We start from the raw sequence: 6,819 nt of genomic DNA, 5'->3' as shown, positions 1-6,819 counted from the left end.
CTACGTTCGGCTTGATTCCTTGGGCAAGAGGATACGTAGGCAGTCTTGCAGATGCAGCCGGTTGAAGTTGATTGGGGGTGTTTTGGTGTCGGCTCAGTTTTGGGATAAACGTTCGCCGAGGTGGAGATTTGTAGAGTTGGTGAAAAGTCAGAGGTATGCCTCTGGAAGTTGGGCGGTCGACCGACAGTGGAGCTGCGGTCGACCGATATGTGCACACAACTCTTAGTGTGCCTCTAGAATTTGGGCGGTCGACCGGACGAAGCGCTGCGGTCGACCGCGAATTGTCCAGAGAGCAGACTGGACCTCGGGATATTTTGCGGTCGACCGGCAGTGGTGCTGCGGTCGACCGACTATCGGGTTTTGGGTTTAAGTTGGTTTTCCAGACCAGTTTTCTTTATAACTTGTATATAAACCCCAAATCTGTTCTAGGGTTTTATGCAAGGGAGATTTTGAGCTGCCAAAGGAGATTTTCTAGGGCTTCTTTTGTTGGAGTATATTGGAGAGATCAAGTGATCTTGTTTAAGAGGAATTGGGTAAGATTTGTAACCCTAATTTGTATTCCCCTTTGATTTGAATAGTGAAACTATCCCCCTCCTTGCCCCGTGGACGTAGACACATTGCCGAACCACGTATATCTTGTGTTCTTGCTGTGATTGGTTGGCTTGTGTCTATTGTGGTCTATTTTGTTCTTGTGTGTGCTATTGTTTTGGCTATTCGAGGCTTCCGCGGCGCACAACACGAACTATCACGAACTTTTTGTTAGAGAAAACCGTCACAAACTTTTAAATTTGCAGCGCGCACTATTAGAAAATTATCCTAGCAACGTAAGGTCGTTAGATAGTCCAAAATAGCTTAGAAATGTTCGTGTAGTGAAAAGGAGCTGCAGAAATTTTCTCTAATCCAAGGTATTTGTACAAAATCCCAATATGATAGAGTTTATGAAATTTATCTAATGAATAGACATAACTCCTATTGATAAGCCTAAGAATGTACTTGGTCGGATTCACTTATTAGAACTTAGAAGGCATTTCAGCAAATAATCACAAGAACCCATCAGAGCCCTGTCCTACCACTTCATGAAACCTCAGCACGATCGCATTACAGTCGGCAATATAACACTGACAAGATGAGACGTAAGTGGGCAATATTGTGATAAGGGCATAAAATTCTTCTTGATCCAAATCAATATTGTGATAAGGGCACATCAATGTCATCGGGGCGACGTACCGTGACCCACCACCATTATTTTGGTGTCCTGTTTCAACTGTTTCTGATAAGATCCCTGTAGCATAATTCTTTGCAACTCCATTTTTCTTTTGGAAAATGATAGGGGCACACCCCAATTACATCCCAAACCACACGCCCTTTCTCATATGCTACAGTACATCAGGTCCCACGTGAAATTTTAAAATTTTAAAATTCCATGTGAAGCCCGGTGTACTGTAACAAATGAGAGAGAGGTGTGGTTGGAGTTGTGGTTGGGGGTGTGCCCCTAGTGCCACCCTTTTCTTTTATGATACTCTAATGTTAGGTTAGAGCATCCGTACAAATTTAATTTCTTAAAATATTCGAGGGTAGTGCATCTCGGATGCCTGGGCTGTTTGGTTCGTTTCCTAGAAATCAAGAAAAGGAAAAAAAACATGGAAATCAATAAAATTTGGTTTCCATCATTTTCCATCCTTAGAAATCTCACACATCAACTAATAATATGGTGACAACTCATCTCATTTCATCTCATTTCTTATTTTTAAAAATAAACTAAACACAAGAAATAGGTCACGTCAATCAACTCATCCAACTCACCTCACCTCATATCATCTACTACAATCTTTAAAAATTACTCACATCATCCAATAATATGGTGACAACTCATCTCATCTCATTAAAATTTTCCTTCCATCCATTTCCTCCAAAAAAACAAGAAAATTAATTTTTCTAAGTATGCGTCACATCATCCAATAATAATAATGACATGTCATCTCATCTCATCTATTTTCTTAGTTTTAAGAATGAACCAAACACAAGAAAAGAACCTAAACAAGGAAAGTCTTTTCCTTATACGTCTTTTCCTTATTTTTTTAGCCAACCAAACACAAGAAAAAACCTCAAAATAAGTTTTCTTTAAAAATCACCCACATCATCCAATAATATGGTGACAACTCATCTCAACTCATTTCTTTTTTACTTCTAAGAAGTGAACCAAACACAAGAAAACACCCAATGATGGAAAATATATTTCTTTTTCTTTACTTTCCATGTTTTTTTAGCAAACCAAACAGCGGCTGTTTGGTTGCCTGAAAAAAGGGAAATCAAAGAATATGAAACCTATTTCTAAGAAAAATTATTTTGAGGTTGTTTGGTTGACTAAAAAAGAAGGAAATCAAAGAATGGGAGATGAGTTGTCACATTATTATTAGATGATGTGAGTGTTTTTTTAAGAAAATTTGTTTTGAGATTGTTTGGTTGGCTAGAAAAATAAGGAAATAAATTATAAGAAACATATTTCCTGTAATAGGGTTTTTTTCTTGTGTTTGGTTCATTCATAAAAATAAGAAAATAGTTGAGATGAGATGAGTTGTCATTATATTATTGGATGATGTGACACACACTTAAGGAAATAGAATTCCTAGTTTTTTTTTTTGAGGAAATGAGTGAAAATAAAATGTTAATGAGATGAGATAGTTGTCACCATATTATTGGAGGACAAATTTTCATAACCAACCTATTTTGAATTTTATTCCTAAAAACAGACCCATTTCAAACTTAATTTCAAAAACAGACCCAGTTGGCTGAAACTGGGTCTGTTTTAAAAAAAAAAGTTCCCAAACTTCACGAGAGTTGAAGTCTCGTGAAGTTTTTTATATAACAAAACTTCACGGGACTTCAACTCCCGTGAAGTTTGGGAATTTTTTTTTCAAAAACAGACACAGTTTCAACCAACTGGGTCTGTTTTTGTTAAGTTCGAAACGAGTCTTTTTTTGGGAATTTTTTGGCAAATAGGTTGGGTTTGAAAATTTATCCTATTATTGGATGATGCGAGTGATTTTTAAAGATGTGATGTGATGGAGATGAGATGAGTTGTATGATGTGACTCATTTCTTGTGTTTGGTTTATTTTTAGAAGATGATATGAGATTAGTTGTGGAATGAAAATAATATTCTATTGAATGTTGTGGTGAGTTTTAGGGGTGAAAATAGATGAAAATAATATTTTATTGATTTTCATGTACCCTTTTCCTTTTCTTGATTTTTAGCAAACCAACCAAACAACTGCTTAGCCACGCCCAGGAGAAGTTCCCTCGTCAAACCAAGAAAAAAAAATGAAGGAAAAAAAGAAGGAACATTGGCGTCAGCTTTTGAGAAAGCAATCACATTAAAGACTGTTATGCACTTACAAACACCTGATGCAGAAAGTTGAGAAAAACTTAAGATAAAAGTAATAAAAATCTCTGGGAATAGTCATTCTAACTCCTTCGCAACAACAAAACAAAGCCATAGAAGAGTATCATGTTTAAGATACTGCAGCTAATTCTACCCTTCCGGCTTTCCCCTTCCTTGCCACTTTTGAAGTGCCGTTTGCATATTTGATTCCTGAAAACAACTTGCATAATAATACAGGATCAGAAAAATAAACAGACCTACGTTTGCTGGGATTGCCATCTATGCTGCTCTTGGCTTCTAAATTCGTACCTTTCAAGCATTTGGATCAAATTGGTTGTTAAATCTCTTGGAGACACACCTAATCGAATAGCAGTATACATGGATCGTTGAACTTGTACAAGCTCTTTTTACTGCGTAGATATCCCAAGTATATATGTATCGCTTTACAATTTTCTCCAGGCTGTAATACTACCTTCTTCTCTGACAAAAACTGACAAAAAACGATACGTAATTGAATTTATCAAAATAGAGGAGAAAACAGTGCAAAGTATTTGGAAAAATATATAGAAATATAACAATTTCCCTCTTGTGTAAGTTTTCTTTCTGCACCTGTTTATGTCACAAAGTTAATCTCAAAATTGAATGTGGGATTAATGCTGGATTATGAATTAAGGAGGCCTTAATCTTCTCGGATAACTGATCAAATTAGAGGACATCAGATAATTTGCACAAATAACAAATGTTAGATGCTCCATAGGAGATTTCCTCCGGCGAGTCCTCCGATGCTCAAGTCAGTGTTTGATCAATTCGATAGGAAGAATATCAGATAGGGTTCAAAGTTCAGAGTCCAGACCTGAGAACGATGGATATCTCTTATGCTTTATGTGGGGTGTCATTGGGCAAATCGGTAACTTGGCTCAACTGGCAGGGGCAGTGTCTCACTGACACCCTCTCTTTGCCAACGATTGATTGGCCATTTGACTGAGATTCTCTCCCATGCCACATTAAATGTGATAGTGACAAAACGAAGAGATTGGACGCCATCCGAGGAGTCATTATCACACCTGACCAGCATTTAATGTGATGACGACTGGGTGGCGAAGCATGGGCGATGCCCTAGAAGCTAACGTCACACCTGGCTCCTTATTAAATGTGGGTGCCTTTGATGAGGACGGGGTTCGACCCGAGGAGATCCGAGGTTGCCCCCCGAGCCGGGTTGGGGCTGTCGGAAGGGTCGAGCAATTTACTCAGATTGTGGCGATATCAAGGGGGTTTCTGATCATATGACCTGACCCTCTTGACACGTGGCCGGTCCTTGGGGATTCATTAAATTCACGATTTTTCCAGATGTAACAGCAACCATTATATATTTAGAGGACACGTTTTAGGGAGCACTTGCTTCTTTGCAGTTCCTGTAATACTTTTCTACAGCTACAAGAGTATCATGAGCACACTGTCGATCATCAATATTTGCATGCTTGTCCATATCTCTGAAAATTTGTAAAGTGAAAGAGCTAATATTGTTGTGCAGGTACAACGAAAAAAGAATGTTTAGGAATAAAGGTTTTTTTTTCAAAGATTAAAGGCTATGATATACACTTGCTCCTTGTGCTTCCAACCAGACAGCAAAGCGGTACCACTTAGCATACACATGTAGACTGTGCTTAAGAGAAAACATATAGTCTATTACAACATGATAGTTTGCATAATGTTTTATATTGCAATGAGAAGAAAGCTCCTTCTGCGTTTTCAGTGTGAAACATAATACAGCGTTCAGTATGTACTGTTATTAGAAAAAGTAGGTACTGTGATTAGAAAGTCAGGCTAATTATCTACTATTTTGTCCAATACTGTGATTAGAAAGTCAGGCTAATTGTCCAAGTATCTCTTTGTTCCATTCAAATTCCTTACAGGAAGAGAAGCATCAATATTTCCAGGTGATATTTAAGACCCAAATCAATGTTCATACGACATTAAGAGAGAGAGAATAACCATGAACTTGAGCAAAGAATTTCAATGTGAGCATTGAGGAATTTCATAGATTAATGAACATGACAGGTTCTGAATGGGAAATTTTCTTGAACAAAAAAATATGGATATTGTAATGAGCAAAAGTCAAAAGAAAAGTTCCCTTTTGAGGTTAAAAAAAAGTTCACAGGAAAGTCTCCACTAAACTACTACCTAGCTAGAGACATCGATATAGAAGCAATGTGAACTAAAATTCAATAAAGTGGATACAAGGGGCAAAGTTTCGAATCATAATTGAAGTACAGATCACATCAGAGGCATAGACAATTTTTACTACTATATAAAATAAAATGTTAAGAAAATAAAATATAACTCAAAAATCTATGAAGTTATTAACTTGAATGATGAGGAGATAGAGATTACAATAGAAATTTTAGTTGCATGGGCGCATGTATGGGTATGGGTGTGAGCATGGGTGTGGGTGAGGGTATGGGACACGAAAAATTTGTAGAAGGTAGGGTATGTGGACACAAATATAAATATATTAAAATTAATAACTTACATAAGATCAATATTATTTTTTTCATTCACATGTCACGAGAATTAGAATTTCCTATAATGTTTTCTTTTATTCTGTAGATTATAAATTGGAAATGGCTCAACTTTGAACTAGATACCAAGTGACATTTACTACCATAGTCATGTGAACTAGGTATGGACTGAAAAAACCTGAGACTGAACCCAACCTTACCCATGTCCAACGAGTTTCAAGAAGTGGATGTGAAGTGTAGGATAAACAAATAAGTATAGAACGAATGTTTTAAATTAAACAAGTATAATATGATTGAATACACATCTGGATAAATATATGCATATACTCAAGGAGTGTCCAAGGGGTATCGGTGTCTGATACATGACAGATATACATATAGAAGTGTCCAAGGAGTGCCCGGTACGTGTTGGATATGTGTACAGCTTCATGGTGATGAAGTACCCAGGTAACACAGTAGAAAGTAAATGATGCACAACAAAATGAGCAAAGCAAAACTTCCAAAGCAAAGGAAGCCGCTCTATAGACGTACATTACATGTGTACAGCTTCATGGTGATGAAGTACCCAGGTAACGTAGTAGAAAGTAAATGATGCATAACAAAATGAGCAAGACAAAACTTCTAAAGCAAAGGAAGCCGCTCTATAGAAGAGAGGTCAACTAGGTAAAACAACCCAGACAAGTACCACTCAATAGAGAAGAGTGCGCTTAAGGATGTAGCAGTCCAAATCAGTTGTCACATGGTTCATACAAATTGAAGCGAACAGAGAGAAATAGGGATGGCAACAAGACATAACTTTCTTTCAAGATACAATATGAATGCATCTCCTGTGAGTTAGTATATAACTCAGTCTCTTAAGTGTGTCCTCTTATTGAATTGAACCAATAAGGGTATCAATAAAATACCTATAGTAACATACG

The sequence above is a fragment of the Asparagus officinalis genome, chromosome 4, assembly GCF_001876935.1.
Source record: "Asparagus officinalis chromosome 4, Aspof.V1, whole genome shotgun sequence".
In the NCBI taxonomy this organism is placed as follows: Eukaryota; Viridiplantae; Streptophyta; class Magnoliopsida; order Asparagales; family Asparagaceae; genus Asparagus; species Asparagus officinalis.
Note: the sequence above shows the minus strand (reverse complement) of the source record.